General features: G+C 36.1%; 1 non-coding gene and 1 pseudogene across 1 annotated transcript; both read right to left on the reverse strand.

The window, feature by feature from the left end:
* LOC141499265 (latexin-like) lies at positions 1-26,379 on the reverse strand (annotated as a pseudogene).
* On the reverse strand, positions 6,596-6,702 carry LOC141503632 (U6 spliceosomal RNA). Its single transcript, XR_012472977.1, has one exon. It is a non-coding gene; the product is annotated as a U6 spliceosomal RNA (small nuclear RNA).
* Positions 26,380-26,420: the final 41 nt, after the last annotated feature.

The raw sequence follows: 26,420 nt of genomic DNA on the forward strand, positions 1-26,420 counted from the left end.
CTAGTGTTTGGGTTTCTGTTGTGTTTGCTTTGGCTGGCAGCTATCGTGTTTTACTTTAATTCCATACTATGGATGCCAGAGAACTTGCCTTTGCCAAGCAATCATTCTTTAAGATGCAACATCAGGAAGTAGAATGGTATAGTAGAGTTTAATAAAATAATAATTACTTTTCAGCTGATTGACAATTTGAATTTCTGCCATTTTGATCACATTTTCAGTAAAAGTCTGCTATATTATCTTTGCTCAAGCAATCCAGGCTAGATTCTTTCATTTCTTGAAATACATTTCTAAAACTATCTGGAATATTTTGTGTTTTCAATGGGCCCTTTGTAGATCTGAGTCTATCATAAAAACTTGTTATGTTCCTTATTTGGATTCTTCCCACTTTCTGCTTCTAACTCACCATTTGACAAAAACTACTGGAAAGCAGTCTGATTGAAGTTAGGCATAGACCAATGTCTTTCCCTATATCCCCAGATAAACTCTTTCTGGATACCTGAGTCATAAAAGGTGACATCATCAAAAAGGAAGAAATTACCTTTTTTTCCAATGGAAAAGGGAGAATTCAAGATCATACATGGGATAGAAAGGATTGAAGAAGATGGAATGAACAATATATATAAGGAACTGATTCAGATTCATAAAATCAAAAGCTATTCCCCAAAAAACAAATGGTCAAATGTAATGATTAAAAAATTTTTTTATGTGAAAAAATGCTTCAAATCATTAATAATTAGGGAAGTTCAAAATGAAACAGCTCTGAGGTTCCATTTCACCTCTCTGCTTAAGGACTGGCAAAGATGACAAAAAATAGAAATGACAATTTTTGGAAAGTGGAGTTGTGAACTGATCTAGCCATTCTGGAAAGTAATTTGGAACTATTCCCCCCCCCCAATCAAAATCAATAAAGTAAACATATTCTTGGACCTAGAGATATCATTATTAGTCTTCTACCCAAAGGAGATCAAAGAAAGAAGAAAAAGTCAAAATGTACAAAATTATTTATAATAGATCTTTTTTTGTAATAGCAAGAAATGGATACTAATGGCATATCTGCCTATTGGGGAATGATCAAACACATTTTGGCATATGAATGCAATGGTAATGCATATGAATAAGACATGATGATCTCCATACTGGGAAAATTTTTATGAAGTGATGCTTAGTGAAATAATATTATAAAGAAAAATGCCTCAAGTGGAATCTGCATTACTTAACAATGAATATTTCTTGAGATAATTTTTATTTTTATATTTTCTAATGGTAAAAAACAATAGAAAAGCAATTTTATTTTATTTAGATTTTTCAAGGCAATGGGATTAAGTGGCTTGCCCAAGGCCATGTGGCTAGGTAATTATTAAGTGTCTGAGGTTGGATTTGAAACCCAGGTACTCCTGACTCCAAGGCTGGTGCTCTATTCACTGTGCCACCTAGCCACCCCAGCAATTTTATTTCAAATGTGAAGTCTACTTCTGGTGAATTGCTTTGTCCAACTGTTTGGTAAAGTATTTGTTCACTGTAATTCTCAGTAATATGTTTCTGGATAATTTCTTCAACAGAAAATTTAAGGTGGCATTTATATCCATTTCTGAAATGTTCTTGTGGGGATAGAGTCCCCTGTGGATAGCTGATGCAGTTCTCTTCCACTAGGGTGGCCCTAGGGTCTGGGAAATGAGTTGGGAGATCTTTATTCTTGGGGTGAAGGAACAACAAGTAGTGATCCAGGAGTAGATGGATAATTGGGAATCACTAATGCTTTTTTTTAAGTGGAATTTTTTTTTTATGTGTAGTGAAGTAGTTGGATGTAGCCGAGATTATTCCAATTTTGTTAGCAACATCATGATCTGAGACAAATTGGATACCAGCCTTCTTTCTATTTGGCCAGATCAAGGTGTTGACCCTCACCATATCAATGAAATACAGCATTTTTTTTTTTACTATCTGCTTGATCTAATTTTTTTTATCTTAACATTCACAATGAACAAGAAGTTGTTGGACTTAGACTTTCTCATAATTAAGTGTTCAAAGGAAACTTTATGTGGTATAGTGATCAAACTTGTTTCTCCAAGAGGTACTTGTATGAGGGTATTTGAGTTGTCTTCAAAGATAAAGTGTCTTGGGCATCAGAAAATGGGAAATATTTGGATCTTCTTTTTGTGGCTATGGAAACCCTTCAATACTGCTTTCTTGATTTTAAAGTTCTTTGATTTGGCTTTTTTTTTGGCAAGGCAATGAAGTTAAGTGACTTGCCCAAGCTCACACAGATAGATAATTATTGTGTCTCAGACTGTATTTGAACTCAGGCCCTCCTGACTCCAGGGTCAGTGCTCTGTCCACTGTATCACCTAGTTGCCCCTGACTTGGCTTTTATCTTGGCAAGGGAGTCAACTATTTCCTTCTCTTTTAGCATCATCTTGGGGAAAAGTCACTAATTTGCTCTTTTAAGGGCTAGTCCTAATGATTTTTTTTCAGTTCTTATCATCCTTGTCCCATATAGTTTATGACATGACTGTCCAGCTTCTCCTCTTTTTTTTTTTTGTTTTGTTATGTTTTTTAGATTTTTGCAAGGCAATGGGGTTAAGTGGCTTGCCCAAGGTCACACAGCTAGGTTATTATTAAGTGTCTGAGGCCGGATTTGAGCTCAGGTACTCCTGACTCCAGGGCTGGTGCTCTATCCACTGCACCACCTAGCTGCCCCCAGCTTCTCCTCTTGAAGTACTTTATCCCCTCCTTGGTTTCCATGACACTTCTCTTTTCCTAGTTCGCCTATCTATATGGTCACTCTCTGAATTATTTGCTGATTTTTCCTATAGCTTTCATTCCTAAGTAAGACTGTTCTTCAAGGCACAATCCTGGACTATCTCCTCCTTTCCCTCTGTATTCTGTTCTTGAGTGATCTCATTCACTTCCATGGCTTCAATGATGAGTTTTACCCAGTTGTAGATTTTCTATGTATTTGTTGAACTCTGATGTCTCTTTGGACCTCCAGTCCAGTTTTACTAGCTGCCTGCTGGCCAACATTCCTACCAGGATATCCTATTATCATTTAAAACTTGCCACTGTTGTCCCTTACACAAAGTAGATAGACATTTGTTGAATTGAATTTTTCCTTAAACCTTTCTCCTCTTCCAAATTTCCTTCTTTCTGTTGATTGAACCATTATTTTCCCAATTTCTTAGCCTAAAATCTGTAATCATTTTATTTTTCCCTCTCACTTATCAATCAATCAACAGGCATTGTTTAAGTGTCTACAGAGTGCTAAGAACTTTTCTAGACATTGGAGATACAAAACCAAAAATAAAACATTCCTTACCCTCAAAGATCTTATATTTCTATTATAGAAATACAAAATTTACACATATAAGCAAGCACAAAATATATTTACAAAGTATAAGCATTCTAGTATTTAAAACACTTCTTCATGTTATTGATATGTAAATGTATATATTTGTGTGTATACATGCCTCTGTCCCAAAATATCTATCGAAGGGTTCAAGACACTCTCTGCATCCACATCTACTTTCAAAACATGTTTTTTTCCTCCTATTTAACTAGAGGTTACAATCATTTGAAGCCTGATATAAATTTTACCCATCAAAGAGATCTATTAGCAGAAGTTAGATTAAGAGGTAATCCCTAAACTTGATTAACCGCAGGCATGAATCTACACCTAGGTGGAATGTTCCCCTTCACATCCTACTTTCTCTTTCATTCTTTTCCTCTTTCTATATTTAGAAGTAATAGAGTTAAAAAAAAGCCCAATATTTTCTGTTTTTTCTATCTCCCATTGCTGCTGATAGTTTGTAAACCTGATTCTCTTTTTATAATGAGTGTATTCTCCTTAACTGTGGGAATCTTATTATTTGTCTTGAGGGATTTCTTATTTCTTAACTTTATAAAGCTTCCAGGTTGTTTTTTTTTTTTGTTTTTGTTTTTTTGGCAGGGGGAATACAAGAGGAAAAAGAATCCTCTTCCCAATGAGTTACTGAACTTTGTATTTTTTTTAAGGTTTTTTTAAAGGGTTTTTTTTTGCTAGGCTATGGAGTTAAGTGGCTTGCCCAAGGCCACACATCTAGGGAATTATTAAGTGTCTGGGACCGGATTTGAACCCAGGTACTCCTGACTCCAGGGCCAGTGCTTTATCGACTGCGCCACCTAGCTGCCCCTGAGCTTTGTATTTTTATGAAGATTCCATAACTCTTCCAAAAAACAAAACCTTAAAACTTGAACTCAGAATTCACTTGGATTTTCCCTAGAGGAGAAGCTCGCTCTCTCTCTCTCTCTCTCTCTCTCTCTCTCTCTCTCTCTCTCTCCCCATTTGTCAGTCTGATGAAGTCCCTTCTCAGAATATTTATAAATGTACAAAATAAAACATACAAGATTACAAATGAATGCAATTATATATTGAAATAAAATTATTAAAAGTATTTTTTAAAAGTTCATAGATGCTAGCTTAAAAATGCCTACAAGGAAGCAGGTTGGTACCAGTGTGATTCCTCCAGAGTATGAAAGTTACAGGTCTTTGGGGCTTCTCTCTCTGGTAAGGTCTGCCTCTGGGCTAGTCCAACAGGTGGGGTTAGGAAGGCTCTGGAGTGTCTCAGCCCTGTTCCCTTCCTAGTTTGGACCTGGAAACGAAGTGGACATAATCTACCCCGTCCACCCCGAGTCCCCTTGAGTTCAATAGTGACATCTGCTGGTCACACCTGGTGATATAGATAAACACATTCTCTCTCCTCTGGGGGTTATTTGGGGTGTTCAGGGAGGACTAGCTTTTCTGTTCATCTACCTTTGGTGTCCACTAAGCATCTAATTCTCATTTGTGGTTTCTAGAGGCTACAGATGTTCAGAGGTCTTAGTGGATGGCTAAACCAAGTTGAGGGTAACCAACAAGTCTCAAATCCATTACTGTAGAGGAAAGTCAGGCAAATAGAGGTTAAGTAACTTGCCTAGAGGCATGACATCAATAAGAATCTGAATCTGGATTTGAACTCAGGTCTTCCTGGCTTCAGGCCCAGGGCTCTATCTACTCTCCCAACAGATTAAGTTAATGTAAAGGATGGGTCAAGGAAAACAGGGATGGATTAATGGTAATGGCATCTTATAGCCTATCTGAAACAGAGATGGATTCTAGCATTGCCAAGGAAACAACCTTTTCCATTTCTGTTATAAAATTAATTTTCTTTTTTTATAAGTTTACTAAACACCAACAAACATGAATATTTTAGCATGCAAAGAATGACAAAAATGGGGATGATATATGAAACTGAACTTTTATGTATAGCTCGTCTTCTTTTCCCATTATATGTAGCTCTTTATGAAAAAAGATAACTTTCACATGATAATTCCAACACTGCCTTGCTTGTCTGTCTCCTGCTTCTTTTTCTTTCTGCTCTCTTTTGTTTTAAAAAGTAAGTTATTGATGCTCTTTTCTTTCAAAAGAAATGATTGTTAATGGAGCTAATTGGGAATTAATTAGTCATTCCCTAATGATACTCAAGATTTATCAAGATATTTTTAAGCCCTCCTGAGAAAAGAGTGACTAAGGATAGTGAGAAGCTGGCTAGCAAGCAGGCTATTCCCAAGAGCAGCTCATGTATCAGCCTCAGTGGACCACAGTACATTGCTAATCGGCTCTGGGTCAGGAGTGACCCTGGTCAGCAAAGATGCTAATCCCTTTCTCACTTGCTCTTTCTGAGTTCTTTGTGGACTAATGAGACCCTGAATATCAATGACCACAAAATAAAAATGTTACGTGTCTTGATGGTTAGATAGTAAATGATAATAATTTTAGGAGATAACTTTCTACCTATGGTCAGGTTTAGGTGTCTGTGGTCTGGATGAACACAATTACTCATATCAGGGTTACACTGGAGTTAGGTTGAAGTTCCCTAAGGATGTCATTGGTGTGAGTGGTATCCACTGATACTATGGTTCTTGTACATTTAGCCCCAATTGACTTATTTGGTCTGTCAGCATTGACTGGTAACAATTCTAGATTATTCAGATATCAACAGAAATAATACACACAGAGAGCTGGATTCCCAGTGTCTAGCACACTAACAATTCATGTTTCCAGTAAGGAAGGCTAGAGTCAGATGGAAGCTAACATAGGCAGATATTCATTTCAAGGACACTGACTCCTCTGCCTCAACATTGGATCCAGAAATAGTTTGCCTTGTTGTTCCCTTAGTTACTGAGAAATGGAAGGAAAAAGAATATAAGGACTGGTATGTTCTAATTGCATGAATGGGATGTGGGGTGTGCCTAAGGAGCAACACTGAGGAGCCAGCTCAACAACTCTTTTGAAAGCAGACAGCTTACGTGAACTGATGCTGAGTGACAACAGCAGAACCAGGAAATCATTGTACATTTTAGCAGCAATATTATGTGATGATCAACTATGTTAGACTTAGCTCTTCTCAGCAATACAGTGATTAAAGATAATTCTAAAAGACTTGTGATAGATAATTCCATCCACATCCAGAGAAAGAATTATGGAACCTGAATCAAACCAAAGCATACTCTTCACTTTTTAGATTTTGTTTTATGTCTTTCCTTTCTCACAATTTTTTCCTTTTAGGTTTGATTCTTCTTTCACAGTATGGAATGCTTCACTAATTTACATGTCATCCTTGCAGAGGGGCCATGCTAATCTTCTCTTTATCATTTCAATTTTAGTATATGTGCTACCAAAAAGAGCACTCACAATACGAATAATATGGAAATATGCTAAATGTTATGGTACATGCATAACCTATATCAGATTACTCTCTGTCATGGGGAGGGAGGAAGAAAAGGAGGGAAGGAAAAAAATATGAAACTCAAAACCTTCCAAAAAATGAATGTTGAAAATTATCTTTATATGTAATGTAAATTTCAACATGTTTGACATGTAAAGTTCATGAAGTTTAGCAGTCCAGATAATCTCACTTATATGTATTATGCCCCTCCTTGAGAGCAGAGATTCTTTGTATTCCTAGCCCTTAGCATTGTTCTTTGTACATAGTAAGCTCTTAATAAATACCTTTTCATTCATTCATAAGCTCATTTATATACAACAGATTGTTGTTTGTCCTTCATTCTCCAAGATCGGTGATGTCTTGACTTGAAAATGAATTGGAGTTTAAGTGAGGCAGAACTGTTCCAAGTTTCACTCTCTTCTCCAGAATCATTGCAGTCTAGTGTCAAGACATAAGTCAGGATGACTTGGAGTTAGCCTCCCAAAACAGTGAGGGACTTTGGTTTTTCTCAGGCCTCAGTTTATCTAAGACAATACCCATTCATATGATTAAAGCTTAGATAAAAATTAAACAAAAATGGTCTAGTTTACCTTCATGAAAGAATCATTCTGGATGGAGAGAGATCCTTTGAGTTTTTGGTCAGAACATAAACAATTGATAGTTAAATTAACTCTGAGTCATCAAAACCCAAACAGTGACAGCAAACTATATTTAGTCTACTGGACACTGAACAAGAGGGCAAAGGTAGGCATATATACCATACTATCAGACTTCGTATCATTTTTAACTTCTTCATTCTCATCCTGTATATACAAACTGTTGCCAAGTCCTCTTATTCCACCTTTACATCTCTCAGAGATTTCCCTTTTTGTTTCCTCCTCTGACATTGCCTGAGACTATTATAGTAGCCTGTTTCTTGGTCTCCCTGCCTCCAAAGTGTCTATTCAGCTATGGGAGAGATCTTCCTAAAGTGCAGGTCTGACTCCAGTGGCTTTCTAATACTTTGTCTCAAATATAAAACACTCTGTTTAGATTTCAAAGTCCTTTATAACCTTCCTGTCTTTCCAATTTTCTTGCACTTTACTCCTCTCTATGGGCTCTTCTCTCCAGTGACAGTGACTTTCTTGAATAGTAGGCATTCCTTGAACAAGAATTTCATCCCCTGACTCCATACATTCTCTCTGGATGTTCTTCAAGCCTGAAATTCTTTGCCTCCTTACCTCCACCTCCTGACTTCCCTCTATTTCTTTAATTCTCAGTTAAAACTCTACCTTTGGGGTGGCTAGGTGGTGCAGTGGATAGAGCACCGGCCCTGGAGTCAGGAGTACCTGAGTTCAAATCCAGCCTCAGACACTTAATAATTACCTGGCTGTGTGGCCTTGGGCAAGCCACTTAACCCCATTACCTTGCAAAAACTTTAAAAAAAATATGATTCTTTAAAACTCCACCTTCTACAAAAGGCCTTTTCTTGATTTCTTTCAATGTTAGTGCCTTTCCCCTGAGGTTATTTCCAATTTACTTGGTTTGTATTTTATTTCTTTATAGTTGTTTGCATGTTGCCAACTCTGTCAAGAAAATAAACTCTAGGGGCAGCAAGGTAGCACAGTGGATAGAGCACTGGCCCTGGAGTCAGGAGGACCTGAGTTCAAATTCGGACTCAGTCACTTAATAATTACCCAGCTATGTGACCTTCAGCAAATCACTTAACCCCATTGCTTTGAGAAACTTAAAAAAAAAGTGAACTCTGAAAAAGAGGCTATATTTTTGCCTCTCTTTGTATTCTTAGCATTTAACACAGTGCCAGCAGAGTAGGTACTTAATAAAACCTTGTTCACTTACCTGACTGACTTAGCATCAAAATTCCCCCCTCCCTATTATAGCATGAAAATGAACCACAAGAAAAGATAACCAAAAGAGATAAAAATAATGTCCTCTACCTTTCTAAACCAGATTTCTGTCTTTATGATACAGATCTATATAAGTCTATATAGACATATATAGATCTGTATCTGTCAGCATTAAAGCCTGATTGCTTTGTGACTATGTTTTGGCCATTGAAAAATCTCATCTTCCCCACACAAAGTAATCTGCAGGGTTGGAGACAGAGGGCAGAACACACACACAATTTAAGTAGATCAGGAAAGGATTTCATTTGGGAGGTGGTGGTTGAGCTAATAACAACAAAAAAAGTCATTGGAGAAGGACATGACAAATCATTCTAGTATACTTGCCAAGAAAATCCCATGTTTGAAAAAGTAGCCTGTGGAGTTATGGAGAATCAGACATGACTCAATGAACAACAGAATGAACAACAAAACTTGAACTGAGGGAAATTTGGGATTCTAAGATGAGGCATGGGGGACATGTCATGAAGAGGGAATAGCAGTAGGTATGTCAAATTTAGGGAGGTCAAAGAGCAGATAAAGGGTATATTATTCAATAGCTACGTCAGAAGATATATTGGAGTCAGATTGTAAAGGACTTTAAATAACAAACATTAAATTTTGTATTTCATCCTAGGGAGCTGCTGGAGACAGAGACATAGATAGTTGCTTTAGTCACCGATAGTTGTATTAAATATGAATTGGAAAGAGAAGAATCTTTTTTAAATTTTTAATTATTATTTATTTTTAACAGTCATTTAACAAATTTTGAGGTCTAAATTCTCTGCTCTTCCCCACACATTAAGAAAGCAAGAAATACATTAATTATACATGTGAAATCATGCAAAACATATTTCCATATTAGCTATATTATAAAAAAGCAAGAAAAATAAGGAAAAGTGAAAAAATTACACTTCAGTCTGCACTCAGACTCCATCAGTTCAAGAAGAGAGAGTCTGAACACTAAGAGACCAATTAGAAGACTAATGCAAGAGGGGATGAGGACTTGAGCTGCCAGATCCATTTACTTGCCAAGTCCTTTCAATTCTATCTCAACATTTCTTGCAAGAAATTCATTAAAGTCAGGGGCTATTTTATTTTTGTCTTTGTTCCCAACAGTAATTAGAACAGTGTGATGCACATAGTAGGTGATTAATAAATGATACTTGAATTGAATTGTATAAATTTTATTTTATTCTCTTCTTTCTCCTTACACAGTCTCTACCCTGATCTAAGTTCTGATCATTTTTTGCTGGTACTATTGCAACAGCCTCTTACATAGTTTCCATGCCACCAGACTCTGCTTCTCTCCAATATGTCTTTTATGCAGTTGCCAAAAATAAACTTCCTAAAGCAAAGAGCTGGTCATGTCATTCTCCTGCTCTCAAGCTTCAATGGTTCTCTATTAGCTCTACAATAAAATATGAAAAACCAGGGAAATATTTTTCAATAGCTTGGCCGGTTGGAAAAGAAGACTTGAAATAGTGTGATGAAAGTAATAATAAGGGGAGAGGATGGTTATTATTTTAAAAATTTTGAATGTTATTTTACTTTTTTCCAATTATATGCAAAGATAGTTTTCAACATTCATCTTTTCGTAAGCTTTTGAGTTCCACATTTTTCTACCACTCTGCCTTTCCTCTCCTCTCCCCATGCTAGTTAGCTGATATATATTTTTTGTACTATCATGTTTAACATATTTTCATATTAGTCAAGTTCTGAAAGAAGAATCAGAACTTAAAGGGAAAAAACACATAAAAGAAAGAAAAGACCTAAAACAAGTTTTAAAAAGTGAAAATAGGATGCTTTGATGTGCATTCAGAGTCTATGATTTTTTTTCCTCTGGATGTGGATAGAATTTTCCAACACAAGTCTTTTAGAATTGCCCTAGATTACTGAACCACTGAGAGGAGCTATGTCTATCATAGTTGATCATCTCACAATGCTACTGTTAATTTGTACAATACTCTTCTGGTTCTTCTTACTTCACTCAGCCTCAGTTCATGCAAGTCTTTTTAGTTTTTTTCTGAAGTCCAGCAACCTATGATTTCTTACAGAACAATAGTACTCCTTCACAATTTGTTCAGTCATTCTTCAATTGATGGGCATTTTATTAATTTCCAATTCTTTAACATTTCAAAAAGAGTTGCTATATTTTTGCATTTGTGGGTCTTCTCTCCCTTTTTATGATCTCTTTAGGACCACTTAGTTGGATGGATCAAAGGGTATGTATAGTTTTATTGCCCTTTGGGGATAGTGAGGATGCTTATTATTATTATGAAGACAAAAGCATGAGATCTTGGTGACTGATAGGATGCATGAATGAGAGGATTGATAAGTCTCAGGGAACACAGGATTTTGCTTAGTTCTGTGTGCTTCATTTTAGGAAAGACACTGACAAATTGACTGGTTTGGAACAGTGCAGCCCCGATGATGAGATTAGAGATCATGCTACGAGAATCAATTGAAGAAATTGGGATTGTTTTACCTATAGAAGTGAAACTTACAGCTGGCACCAAAACTGTTTTCAAGTTTACAATTGTCTGTCACATGGTCAAAGAGAATTTGACTTGTTTTCTTTGTTTGAAGAGGGTAGAACAATAAGTAAATAAGTATGTTACAGGCCAAGCTTGATTTAGGATGATTCAATGATGTAGCTGGGGATTAGAATGAAATGAGACTTTCAGTTTATCAAATATTTAACAAAAATAAAGTTTATTTAATAGTAGCATAGAAAGGATACAACATTGATTCAGGTGATGCAGTTTGAAAAGCTATCTAGTGATGAGGGTATGTTTATTCTCACGGCTGTTGGACATCCATCAAGTCTTGTGGATTGGACTTTTTAGGTTCTAGGCAACAAAGTGGACATGACAAACTGCTCTAGTCCTAATCCCCTCAATTCATCAAACCTCATGCATTGCTTCTCAGTCTTTTAGGGAAAACCTAACTTGGGACAGGAACCCTGGCAGACATTATTACTAGCATAGGTTGGATGTTGCAAAGAGGCAGATTTCAGTTCTATGCAAATAAGAACATCCTAACAATTGGAACTATCCAATAATAAATGGTGAGGTGGTGAGATCTTTAAGTGAAGGCTGAATTATCTGCAGTATATTTCTGAGGGATTCCTTTTCAAGTATGAACTGAACTAAATAATATTTAAAGATCCTTCCAGTCCTGAATTTCTATGATTCTATAAATACAAACTATTACTACAACTAACTAATCCTTTGTTTTTCCACCTTTGGTCTATCTGGGACCAGATTTATCCTCCTAGATAGGCAAAATTCAGTAATTCAATAAACATTTATTAAGTCACTGTCTGGGATTAGGGACTCTCTATGTGTTATAAAGTATAATTTCAAGAGTTTTCTTTCCTCTTCTCTCTCCTCAGTCCTTCACATCTTCTATGTGTGTGTGTGTGTGTGTGTGTGTGTGTGTGTGTGTGTGTGTGTGTGTGTATGTGTGTGTGTGTGTGTGTGCCAGGAAAATGTATTTTGTTTTATTTTTTTAAATTATTTTATTTTTAATTTGAGGAAAAAAAACCCCAGAAGTCTGAGAAGAAAGGTTGTACTGATGATTAGTTCATAAGAGACAGGTTAGGATTTTTTGGGTTGTCAAATTCTATTGCCAGATGTCACAGGCTTATAGTTGCCTGGCACCAAGGATGTGCCATTGATGCCTCACTTATATGGGAGGAAGATAAACCAATTTAAGGCTCCTTCACTTCTCCAAAAGTCCTGTTTGCTATCAATCAGTTCATGGGGTAGAAGGATTCTGGTAATGGCAAGTGAGAAAGATGCATACTCTTCACTATAATAAATATAATTGTGCAAGTCATGCCACCAATCACTTGCTTGGTTGGTGTGGTCCTCTGCAATACCAAAGGAATAAAAGTAATAGTAGCAAATTTACTAAGCACAATTTGCTATTCCTTTCAAATACACAACAAAATTATCATTAAATTTCTTTTTTTTCTCTTCTATCCACCCCTTCCTGGAGACAGCTGCCATTATACACAAAAAGCAGAATTATTCTGTACATTCTTGAATTTATCAGTTCTTTCTCTGATTGCACATAGTATATTTCTTCATATGTCCTTTTTTAAAGAATCATCTATGGAAATAGATCTAGTAGTGGTATTGTTGGATCAAAGGGTATAAGAAATTTAATAACTCTGGGCATAATTCCAGCTTGCTCTCCAAAATGATTAGATCAAATCACAATTCTACCAACAATGAATTAGTGTCCCAATTTTTTCATATCTCCTCCAACATTTGTCAATTTCCCCTTCAATCATTTTAGCTTAAGGAAAAGGTATAAAATGGTATCTCAAGGTTGCTTTAATTTGCATTTCTCTAATTAATAATGATTTAAGGCATTTTTTCATGTGACTATAGTTTTGATTTCTTCATTGGAAAACTGCCTGTTCATATTCATTGACCATTTATCAGCTGGGGAATGATTCATATTCTTTTTTTGTTAAAGATTTTATTTATTTTGTTTTACAATCTTCCTCCTAATCTTGCTTCCTTCCCCCCACCCCCTACAGAAGGCAGGCTTTACATTGTTTCCATGGTATACATTGATCTAAGTTGAATGTGATGAGAGAGAAATCATATCCTTAAGGAAGAAAAATAAAGTATAGAGATAGCAACATTACCTAATAAGATAACTTTTTTTTATAAATAAAGGTAATAGTCTTTGTTTTTTGTTTAAACTCTGCAATTATTTCTCTTGATACAGATGATATTCTCCATCACAGATGCCCCCAAATTGTCCCTGATTGTTGCACTGATGGAATAAGCAAGTCCATCAAGGTTGATCATCACCCCCATGCCACCATCAGGGTATATAATGTTTCTCTGGTTCTGCTCATCTCGCTCAGCATCAGTTCATGCAAATCCTTCAATGCTTCCCTAAATTCCCACCTCTCCTGGTTTCTAATAGAACAATAGTGTTTCATGACATACATACACCATAGTTTGTTAAGCCATTCCCATTAGTAAAGTTTTGCAGTCTATGTCTTTCTATGGGTCTTTCAACTTCTCTAAGATTTTGGATGCTATACCACTGGGTGTGTACATATTTAGTACTGAAATTACTTTATTGTCTATGATACCTTTTAGGACAATATAGAGTCCTTCCTTTCTCTCTCTCTCTCTCTCTCTCTCTCTCTCTCTCTCTCTCTGTCTCTCTCTCTCTCTCAGTTTTTGCAAGGCAATGGAGGTTAAGTGACTTGCCCAAGGCTATACAACTAGGTAATTATTAAGTGTCTGAGGCCAGATTTGAACTCAGCTACTCCTGACTCCAGGGCTGGTGCTCTATCCACTGCACCACCTAGCTGCCCCTTCCTTATCTCTTTTAACACTATCTATTTTTGCAGCTGCTTTGTCTGAGATAAGGATTGCAACTCCTATTTTGCTCCAACCTTTTACTTTTACTCTATATGTATCTCTCTGCTTCAAATGAGTTTCTTGTAAACAGCATATTGTAGGATTCTGTTTTTTAATCCACTCTGCTGTTCACTTATGTTTTTTTTTTTTGCAAGGTAAATGGGGTTAAGTGGCTTGCCCAAGGCCACACAGCTAGGTAATTATTAAGTGTCTGGGATTGGATTTGAATCCAGGTACTCCTGACTCCAAGGCTGGTGCTTTATCCACTATGTCACCTAGCTGCCCCTGTTCGCTTATGTTTTAAGGGAGAATTTATCCCATTCACATTCAGAGTTATAATTACTAACTCTTTATTGCCCTCCATGATATATTCCCTCTGTTTGTATTTCCCCCCTTTTTTCCCTTTATCCATATTCCCCAGTATTTTGTTTCTGAATACTGCCACCTTCAGTGTGTTTGCCCTCTTATATCAACCCCACTCCCCTTTCTTTCCCCTTTTTCCTTTTCCCCTTCTTCCTTCCCCTTTGTTAGTTCCCCTTTCCCCCCTCCCTGTCCCTCCTTCCCCTTTTCCCCTTTTCCCCTTTTAATACTTGAAAGGTAAGATAAGTTTCTTAACTTAACTGAATGTGTATAAATTAACTTTAAGCCAAGTCTGATGAGATGAAGATTCAGGTGGTTCTCACCTCCCTCCCTTCCTCCCCTCTATTACAATAGGTCTTTTGTACCTCTTGATGTAATGAGATTTACCTCATTCAGTCTCCTCCATCCTCCCGTCTCCTTACTGTCCCCCCCTTTTAAGGAAGTATTGTTTTTAAATCATTCTGAGCCACAGAAAAGTTATGAGTGTCCATCACTTCTGGCTAAGTATATTCTCTCTAATAGAGTTACAATTCTCAAGAGTTATTAGAGTCTTTCTGTAAGGTAGAGATTTAGCTTATTTCATCTTATTGGATAGCAGTTTTTTCCTTTACCTTTTTTTTTTTTACCTTTTCGTGTGTTTCTTGAGCCTCCTATTTGATGTCCTAATTTTCTATTTAGCTCTGGTCTTTTTGTCAGGAAATGTTGGAAGTCTCCCAGTTCATTAAATGTACATCTTTTACCCTGGAAGAGATTTTGCCAGATAGTGGATTCTTGGCTGCATGCCAAGCTCCCTTGCTCTTTGGAATGCCTCATTCCAAGCCTTAATTCCATTCCTTAATGTTGATGTAACCAGGTCCTGAATAATCCTTACTGTGATTCCTTGGTATTTAAATTGTTTCTTTCTGGCTGCTTGCAGGATTTTCTCTTTTATCTGATAGCTCTGGAATTTTGCCACAACATTTCTTGGTGTTTTCATTTTAGAATCTCTTTCTGGAGGGGATCGATGTATTCTTTCAATAACTATTTTGCCCTCCGGTTCTATGATATCAGGGCAGTTTTCCAACACTAAATCCTGTAATATTAAGTCCAGACTTTTTTTTTCTCTTCAGCGTTTTCAGGAAGTCCTATAATTCTCAGGTTGTCCCTTCTTGATTGGTTCTCGAGGTCAGTGGTTTTGCTGATGAGGTATTTTATATTTTCTCATATTTTTTGATCTTTTGGTTTTATTTAACAGAATCTTGTTGTCTCATGAAGTCATTAGTTTCTACAGATTCAATTCTTATTTTTAGAGAAGAATTTTCTTCATTTTCCTTTTGCAACTCCTTTTCCAATTGATCAATTCTATTTTTGAAGTAGTTTTCCAGTTGCCTAATTGATGATTTGAGAGAATATTTTCTTTTTGCATTTGCCCAATTGAGGCTTTGATAGAATTATTTTCTTTTTGTATTTGTCCAATTGTATTTTCCAGTGTTTTGTTTTCTTGTTGCAATGTGTTAATTTTCCCTTGAATTTCTTTTCCCAACTTTTCCAATTGATTTTTAAACTCCTTCCTGATTTCTTCAAGGAAGTCTTTCTGGACTGGAGACTAATTCATATTCTCCTCAGAAGTGCTAGATCTCTCTGGGTTAGAATCAGGTTCTTTGAGGTATTTCTCCATGGGTCCCCCTTTTTGCTGGTTTTTCTTCATTTTTTTTAGGATCTTGTGTGGGAGGAGGGGCTGGCTCTCAGGGGTTTACTTTGAAGATACTAGAGGCTTTGCTCACCTGGCTTAGTAATTCCAAGGGCCAGCCAGTAGGGGGTGTTGGTTTCTTTCTCTGGAGTGATCGAAGTCCTCTCCCTATCTTGAAGGGAGGGAGGAGGGGCAGCAGGGTGTGAGTTGACCTTGAACAATGGAGTGGAAGTCAATCTCCCTTTTAGCTGAGTGGGCTCTTTAGCTGGGGAGGGGGGGAGCAGGCTGCTACCTTTTGTTCTTGGAAGAATGTTCCAAAAGTATGGAGTTCAGGTCCCACACTGAGCTGGAAAATTTACAGGCTGCAGACATCCCCTCCCCCTGGCCAAAGATTTCATGACTAAAGTTGGTTCTCCACTGGCCTATCACCAAAGTCTCTGAGGTTATGGCCTCTCAACAAGGTCTATGAGGCTAATACCTCTCACCAAGGTCTCTCAAGTCTCCTCTCCCAGATCACCCATGATCCCCTGAGACTGACCTTGTTGGTAGGTGTTCTTCTTCTAGCTTCTTTTTCTGGGTTTTGCTGATTGAATTTCTGTTAAGAGGTTTCTTTCATGTTATTTTTGAGGGTTCACAGGGAGTGCTTAACACAGAACCTGTCTTCTCTCCATCATCTTGGCTGGAAGTCAGGCCAATGATTCACATTCTTACAGATTTGACAAAATTCTTTTTTATTTTTGATATGAGACCTTTATTTGATAAACTGCCTAAAATTTCCATCTCCCAGCTTTTGTGGTTTCCTTCTGCTCTTGGCTACATTTGTTTTATTTATACAAATCTTTGAAAATTTAATGTAATTGAAATTATCCAATTTTACTTCTAACTTTGCTTTTGGTCTCTTTTTTTTTTAATAAATTGTTCATTTTATCCATACTTTTGATCCATAAGTCTGATAAATAATATGTTTCATGTGCTTCTAATTTTCTTGGAATGTCTCTTTTTATATCCAGGTCATATATTTATTTTAACCATATCTTGCTAAATGGTGAAAGATATTAGTCCATGCCCACTTTCTGCCATACTGCTTTCCAATATTCCCAACATTTTTTTACCATGTAATGAATTGTTATCCCAAAATCTTTTGTTTTTACATTTATGTCAAATACAAGGTTATTATGTTTATTTGCTGCTGTAAATAATATTTCTAGGGGCAGTTAGGTGGCATAGTGGATAGAGTACTAGCCCTGGAGTCAGGAGTACCTGAGTTCTAATCCAGCCTCAGACATTTAATAATTACCTAGCTGTGTGGACTTGGGCAAGCCACTTAACCCCATTACCTTGCAAAAATCCTAAAATAATAATAATAATAATAATAATAATAATAATAATTCTATTCTATTTCATTGATCCATCTTTATATTTCTTAGTACCATAATTACTGTCCTTTAATATAATTTAAAATTAGGTACTGATAAACATCCTTCCTTTACACTTTTTCATTATTTCCTTTAACAGCCTTGACTTTTTATTCTTTCAAATGGAGTCTGTCATCATTTTTTTCTAATTCAGTAAGATAATTATTTAGTAATTTAACTATGTTAGCTTTCTTTCTGAAACTGTTTGATACCCCAAATCCCACAATTAGAAATTTATACTATTTGGGGCAGCTAGGTGGCGCAGTGGATAGAGCACTGGCCCTGGAGTCAGGAGTACCTTAGTTCAAATCTGGCTTCAGACACTTAATAATTACCTAGTTGTGTGGCCTTGGGCAAGTTACTTAACCCCCATTTCCTTGCAAAAAAACCTTAAAAAAAAGAGAGAAATGTATGCTATTATATTAAAAATTTGAATATGTCAAGAAGAGTTATATTATTTATCATTCATACATTACTGTGGATGAATTTATATGATTTTTTTGAGTCCACATAAGGAGAAAATCGGAAGAAAATTAAAAGATACAAAAAAAGAAGCATTTGAAACAGGAGTCTAGAGCTGCCAAAAGTAAACTTCATCTAATTGGCAATTTTGTCTGGGATCTCCTTCATATGGTAAAGTTCTTCCTTATGTTTCCCCAGGTTTAAATCAAGGTTAGATATATTTTTGTGCAAGTAATGATGTAGTATATAAATAAATAACTGTTTTTATATAAAAAATGCATAATTATGCTCAGAGGGAAACAGGTATTCAATGAAGTTTATCAGTATAAGAGCAACATGTATATTGTGACTAATAGTTAATGCCAGTATTTATTTCATATCTATCAAAAGATGTCCTACTTAATGACTGTGACTATATGGGAGAGAGTCACAGGAAGGTATCAAGCAAATTCTGATTTAAGTGAACTGATTCAACTATTGTGGATTGTAATTTGGCACTCTGCACAAAGGGCTCTAAAACTGTGCATTTCCTTTGATCCACCAATATCACTACTAAGTCTGTATCCCAAAGATACAAAAAAGCAAAAGAGAAAAGGACCTATATGTACAAGAATATTTGTAGTTGTTCTTGGTAGTAAAAAAAAAATGGTAACTGAGGAGATGCTCATCAATTGGGGAATGGCTATACAAGTTGTGGCATAAGATTATGATGGAGTATGACTGTGCAACAAGAAATGATGAGCAGAATGCTTTCAGAAAAAACAAGAAAGACTTGCAAAGTCAAGTGAGTAGAACCAGGAGATTATCGTACATAATAACAGTACAATGATCAATTGTGAATGAATCAGCTATTCTCAGTAGTACAAAGAGCCAAGACAATTCTGAAGGACTTATGATGAAAAATACGATCCATTCCCAGGAAAAAAAAAAAAAAACCAGTGGAGTCTGAATGAAGATTGAAGCATAGCTTTATAGACTGTACTTTCTTGGGTCATTTTTTTTGGGGGGGTTGTGTTTTCTTTTACAACATGACTAATACGGAAATGCATTTTACATGACTGCACCTATAGCAAATTGCTTGATTATATGGGGGGGGTGTAAGAGACAAGGAGAAAAATTGGAGCTCAAAATTTAAAAAAGAACATTAAAATTATATTCACATGTAATTAGAAAAATATATTTAAAATGATTTGGTTGATAGTTCTTTACAATTCTTTTGCCATTGAGTCATTTTCACTGTTGTATCTAATTTTCATCCTTTCTTTTGGACATAGAAACCCACTGAGTTTTTTTGAAACCATAGTTTTTTGGGTTTTTTTTTTGAGTCTGTGTCTCCCTATTTTGGACTAGCCAGAATGACCACTCATGAACCAGATTCAACTGATGATTGGTATGGAAGTTTTGCCTTGCTATTTCTCACCTGGACCAGTTCACCCTTCCTTGAGCAACCTAGTATCAATTCTTGCCTTTCCTCCCTCTCTGTTCTGCTCTACACATACTCTGAGGAGCTCATTCATACTGGTATTGGACTTTGTATGAACCAAATTGGTTTTTCATTCACTAAAGCTCCAAACTGCCAAGTTCAAGTGATCTACCAGCTTAATCCGCTTTAAGAGTAAGGATTACAGGCATGAGTCACAACAATTTCAGTCTTGTCAGGGCAGCAAAACTATTTAGCTGAACATCTTTTCTGAGCAAGCTTTCCTGGTTCTACATATTCAACAGAGACAGGAGATATAGTATCCTTTAACAGGTGGTACAATATATCTCTTCAATATTTCATCTATCTCTGTGAACCCATCCTATTCACTTATCATATTCTAACTTGCACAAGCTGTTTATGTAAACATTTTACCCTATTTGATTTTAAGCAATTTGATGGCAAGGATTGTGTCTTTATAAATTTTTATAGGATTTTGTCTTTTTTGTCTTTTCATTTTTGTATTCCCAATGCCTAATATGGTAGCTTATCTATTATCATTACTTAGATGCTACAAAAATAGTTAGACAAAAATAGCTCATACAGAAAAGGCACATTTAAGGTTCAAAAAACTCCTTATACATACACATACTAAATTCTATCTTCTGATTCTCACAATGTCCCTGTAAGATACTATTATCATTGTTATATTATAGATAAGGAAACTGATGTTCAGAAAGATTAAGTGACTTTTCCAGGGTCATTAAGTTATTAAATACTTGAGTTGGTATTTGAATCTAATTTTTCATGACTCCAAAGTCAGAACTTTAGCCAGATTCCATACTGACTCCTAGTCTGACAACTCTTTGGTCTGGATGCTCCCTCTACTGGTACAGATTATAATCTCATCATATCTTTACTTCTCAGGTACACAGTAGATGCTTAATAAATGTTTGTTGGTTATGTTGAATGTTGGGGATACTATACAAGATACTCTATTCTTTTTTTTTTTTTTAGTTTTTTTTGTAAGGCAAACGGGGTTAAGTGGCTTGCCCAAGGCCACACAGCTAGGTAATTATTAAGTGTCTGAGACCGGATTTGAACCTAGGTACTCCTGACTCCAGGGCCAGTGCTTTATCCACTGCGCCACCTAGCTGTCCCTAAGGTACTCTATTCTAAATACCTCTCCTGCTGCTTTTCATAGAGAGAGAAATGTCACCATTAGAGATTACTTCTCTTGGATCCTAAAAGTTTTTTTGCTCTTCCACAAATACCCTAAACTTTTTTTCAGAGAGGGGTGTTAGATGTGGATGGTAACCTTTTGCCTTTGAGTAGTTTTGAGTTTATATTTTGTTTGGAATACTTTTTTCTCTACAAATGTCTGTGTTTTGTTTGTTTGTTTTTTTCTTATCTACTCTTTTGACTGTAAAGAAAAAGCAAATATTTTCTTGTTGTTCTTCCTGCTTCAGCATCCTTTCTTAGAATGCATGAAAAGGGCTAACCTGGAAAAAAATCCTTCTGGGAAGGCTGATGCCTAAATGCAAATAAATTTATGAAGATTTTTCACCTTAAGTTATCAACTAACATCTCTCTCAGCAGAAAGTTGCTGATTGCTAGTTGAGGAAAAAGTTCTGTCTTACATTTATGACCATGATTACCTGGTAATTGGTCAAACAAATTTAAGATAAATGTTCCCTGGAAGGTCAAGTGGAATGGTGTTTGAGAGGCTATACACTTATCAAAGATATTGGACTCCCAAAGCACACTTTGGGCTGGTTTGACTTTCCCCCTCCCTCCCACCTCTGGTTGGCTAGAACATTTTGTTCTCAAATTTGAGGTCCTAGAGGTGATGAGAAAAGCATGTTACACTCAGGCCAAATCTCTGCAATGCATGCCTTATTCTAAGACCAGCAAACAGATTCACTGATAGCAATTGGTATGAACTTTATCAACCTAGTTACTAACCATTTTCAAATCTGAGACAATTTCTAGCTAAATTTCTTACTTCTTTTGTTGCCTGTCAAAACATGGCAGAATCTGATTCAAGCATCTTAGAATCATAGAATTATAATGTTTAGAGGTGGAGTTTTTTTTTTTAATATAAGTAAAAATGCATTCAGGCTTCTTCCCTCAGCAAATGCTAGGACTTAATGGAAAAGACACTGAATCTGAAGATTTGAAAGAGACCATTTAATCCCCAGGAGAGCTTTGCCCAAACTCTGTAGGTTGGCACCACTCATTAACTACAGAACAGGTCTTCTGAACCCTATTTCCTAAAGAACTCTTTATGAAATAGTACTGTTACTTAGACTCACAATCTAAATAAGACTTAAACATATGAAAAAGGTGAGTTTAAATTCAGAGAAATATGGCAACAAGTGTCTGTTGTATTTAGATAGGATTTTTCTTTTGAGGTGTCAGAAAAGAAGATAGTAAGAATGTATACATTAAACTTAGATAATATGATAAACTTTAGAATATATTTTATTTTCAGCTTTGAATTTTCTTCCTCCCACTTTTCACATCTCCCGGTGAGAAAGTAAGAAAAACAAAACCTGTTACAAACATGTATAGATAAGCTAAACAGATTTCCACTTTAGCCATGTTGAAAAAATTGCCTTAATCTGCACACTAATTTCATTGCCTCTTCATCAGCTTTATCAGGAGATGGGTAGCAGGTTTCTTCATGAGTCCTCTGGACTTGTTGCTGGTCATTACACTGAACTTTTCTAAGTTGTTTGTATTTATGATATAAACATATAAATTGTTTTTAATTTGCATTAGTTTTTATAAATCTTCCTGGGTTTCTCTGAAACCATCCTTTGCAACTTTCCTTATTATAGCACAATAATATTCCATCACATTTATATGCCATAACTTCAGTCATTCTTCCATTGATAGATACCCTCTCAGCTTTATAATCACAAAAAGAACTGCTATAGATATTTTTGTACATGGGTCCTTTTTCCTTTTCCTTTGATTTCTTTGGGGATAGCAACAGTATCACTGGATCATAGAATATGTAAAGTTTAATAGCTTTCAGGGCCTAGTTCCAAATTCCTGTCCAAGATTATTAGATCAATTCACAGCTCCACCAATATATTGATGCAGCCCCTTTAGCATTTGTCATTGTCCTTTTTTATAAATTTTGCCAGTCTGATGGATGTGATAGTACCTTAGAGTTGTAGTTTGCATTTCTTTACTAATGATTTAGAGTAATTTTTCATATAGCTTGAAGATATATCTTGTCTTCCTCTGAAAACTAACTATTCACATCCTTTGATCATTTATTCATTGGAAAATGGCATTTATTGCTATTATGTATTTTTCAAAGTTCTTTTATTGTGAAGAAGTGGAAAAAGCAGACTTTGGTGTCAAAGGGTCTGAGTTTGAATCTTCTTTACAACCTGTGAAACCTTGAGTAATACACTCAAACCTTTCTGGACCTTCCTGTCCACATCTATAAAATGAAGAGATTGGATAATATCTCTTCAGATAACATCTAAGATCACTTTCAGTTCAATATCTACAATTCATACATCATATTTGCTTAAAAATTTAAATCCTCCTTTTCTTTAATGTTTGAAATGTTTGTGAACACTTTCACTGGAAAATGAGCAAGGACAAGGAAAGGAGGTAAGATTGAAGTCCATAAATTTCAGTATTTCTCAATCCAATAAGAGACAGTTGGGAATAGAGTTGATGCTATTAATTATAATGTGACTTTGGGATTCCTTATGAGTTTCATTCAATAAATGAGCTCTCTGGGTTCAGATAACTGTATTTTGACATCTTTCTCTTTTTTTTCCCTTCATCCTTGTGGAATCAGAGGAGCTAAAAGTTGAAATAGGCTCCCAAGTCCAAAATATATGTAACTAAGAGTCCTCTACAACTAACCCAAGTGGTCATCCAGTCTCTTCTTGAAGACATCCAATAAAGGAAACAACCTTTTTGGATATCCATAATTGTTTGGAAGTTTTTCTTTCTGTGAAGCCTCAACCTGCAGCTTTAGTTTTTAACTTGCACTCCTGGTTCTGCTAATAGCAAGTGGGGCATGACAAATTCCTCTTCCATGATAGGTCTATTTGATAACTACCATCATGTTTTCTTTTTGCTAAGAAGATATATATATATATATATATATGTATATATATATATATACACACATATATATATCATATTGAAATGGGGAAGAAAAAAGTGAAATGGAAAAAGTGACTGAAATGCATCATTTTACAAAGAAAAAAAGACAGATTTGCAAAAAAGATGGATTTGCAATCTGAAGACTTCAGTTGGAATCCTGGCTCATCCACTAATTAGTTTTGCGATTTTGAGTCAGTCCTCTTTGTCATCTTTAATTTCCTCATTTGTAAAAAGTCAGGAGGTTGGATTAGGTGATTTCAAGGATCCTTTTAGGTCTAAGTCTGTGATTGGGAATCTAAGTTGTAGATTGGGAATGCTTCATACCCAAGTTAATATTATTTCCCCCCCAGATGTCCTTTATTATGAAGGATCTAATGTAATTAGAGTGTAAGGTTATTTCCAATAAATGTTGTATAAATATGACTATAGATAAACCATTGTGGCTATACAGAGGCAACTACAGAAGACTGAAATACTTCCAACTCTTGGCCATCCATATGTTTGGCTTATGATTTTTTTCCTTCAATTTAACCTGCAGCTACTCTTCTCTCCTATCATTTCAGCTATCTGAAGAGATTGGGGTGGGGGGGAAGAACAGCTGAAATTCAAGGCAGGCACTGTACCATCTTTGCCCAAGGAGAAAGGAGAGTGGGAAAACAGAGAAGACAGTGCATGTTCCTTGTTCTGGATGTTGCTGCTTCCTAGAAAGAGTTTAGAGTTTCAGATGCTTAATTTGAAGAGACAATGCAAGATTAATTGATTCATTATATTAATTATGAGGTTGAGATCAGATTGTACTCTGGATTCAAAGGAATGAATTTCTTGGAATGGAGGTACTTTGGGTAACATAACAATGCCTGGGTTTGGTGCCTTCTTCAGGTTGACACTTCTGTACTTTTAGTACCTACCACAGGCAACAGTGATTGTTTAGGAGGAGTGTTTTCTGACATTTTGCCCACAATAGCAATGTCATATTCTTTCCTGGACTCTACCATTAAATGCACTGGGAAGCCTAATACATTAAATATCAAAATAACTGTGTCATTAGTTTGTGATGCTCATATAGAATGGGTATTGAACCAATGACCACAAGATCTGTGTTTAGACTAGGGTTGTCACTTGAGGATTTTAGGCAATGTCTCTGATCATCAAAATTGTCATCTATAAGATGTCTTGCCTACCTGGGATTATTCAATGAAAATAAAAGTTTGTAAATAAATGTTTGTAAAAACACATTGTTCAAAGCCATGCAAATGATAGGAATAATAGCTACTATTTGCTGAATTTAATTAAGTTATTATTCAGGATGGGTTAATATGTTAATGGAACTAAGTTTTGTAAAAGCACCCCAAAATTCATCCTTTATTCTTAATTGGTTACAAAAATATAATTTTATACATAAGATATGATTGTCTGGTACAGTGAAGAGAGCACTGGACATGGATTCAGGAAGACTAATCAAATAGGAACAATAACTCCTAATCACAGGGTTGTGGTGAGACTGAAATGAGAAAATATGTATAAAGCCTTGCCATTCTTTGGGGATTGGCCTGGAGTCAGATTAAGTCATTTTAAATTATCTTCTTGTCTGAGTTTGGGGGTTGAAGGCAGGAAAGTTTTGTCAGTTTTATTTATTTATATATTTGTCCTAGTTTTTACTTTCCTTGTTTAAGACATGGCCCTAGAAATATTACTATTATAAGACCATGAGTAATTACACATGTGAGCAGATTTTGGGGGGATTGTTTGCAGATGGGAAGTTATGGCCTCTTCAATTCAGTTGGAGGTAGGGGTTCACTTCCCACTTCTTTCCCCTCTCCCCTCTCTGAAAGGTGAGATCTCTATTAGTTTATTTGGAAACTCAGTTTTGACAGCATACTGTTTCAGTGTTGCTTCCTGGGACTCCACATTTTTTCTTTCTATTCAATTTTGGTGACTTATATAACCTGAAGTCTTTGAGAACTGAGGTTTGGAGAATCTTTGTCTACACTAGTCATTCATTTTTTTTTTTTTTGCAAGGCAATGGGGTTAAGTGGCTTGCCCAAGGCTACACAGCTAGGTAAATTATTAAGTGTTTGAGGCCGGATTTGAACTCAGGTATTCTTAACTCCAGGACTGGTGCTTGATACACTGCCACCTTGCTGCCCGGTCATTCATTTTTGATGTAATCTTGTTTAGTTTGGTTTACCAGAACTTCAATCCAGTTTGGAGATCAAGAAGAATAAAATTGGGTTAAAAAGTCCAATGTACTCTGGCATAAATTAAAAAAGATCAAATTAAATAGCCTGCTTTTTAAAAAAAAACTGATTCAATTAACTATAATACCATTTTATTGAAAGACTTGTCTCCCAAATACAAATGAAACCCTAGTCAGAAATACCAGGTGAGATTTAAGTCTTTTCAAGAAGCTAAGCTTCTAGGGAAAGAGGAAGGAAAAAATCTTAACTTTTTCTCATCTCTTTCATGGGGAAGCTCAGGAAACTTAAGATCACCTCTGAAAGCCCCATTTTTCTCTACCTTCAGTCCATACAGAGTTTTAGCATTTATGCGATTTACTCTTTCAGCGGACACATCCCAAACAAGTGTCAGCGTTTTGCAAACTTTAAAACCTTTTTATAAATATCCGTTATAGTTGTCACGTTGGCATCCGAATTAGTTCAAGTAGTGTGAGTGGCCATTGACTGATTGCCTCGGGTTTAAATCCGAGGGTAGAAGCCAGAGAAGGGGAACTGGTGGACGGGTCCACCTCTGGGCTCCGGTGGCCTGTGCGCGTCTCGCCTGTCTGTCACCTTGCTCAAGAGCATTTGCACGAAATGCTGACCTGAGATGATACCGTCGGAGAGGAGGCTGCAAAAGGAAGAGTCCCGTCCTGCTGAGGTTGCAGGCATCTTTAGGGACCCAGTCTTAAAGTGACCCCCCCCCACCTTCT

The sequence above is a fragment of the Macrotis lagotis genome, chromosome X, assembly GCF_037893015.1.
Source record: "Macrotis lagotis isolate mMagLag1 chromosome X, bilby.v1.9.chrom.fasta, whole genome shotgun sequence".
Taxonomy (NCBI): domain Eukaryota; kingdom Metazoa; phylum Chordata; class Mammalia; order Peramelemorphia; family Peramelidae; genus Macrotis; species Macrotis lagotis.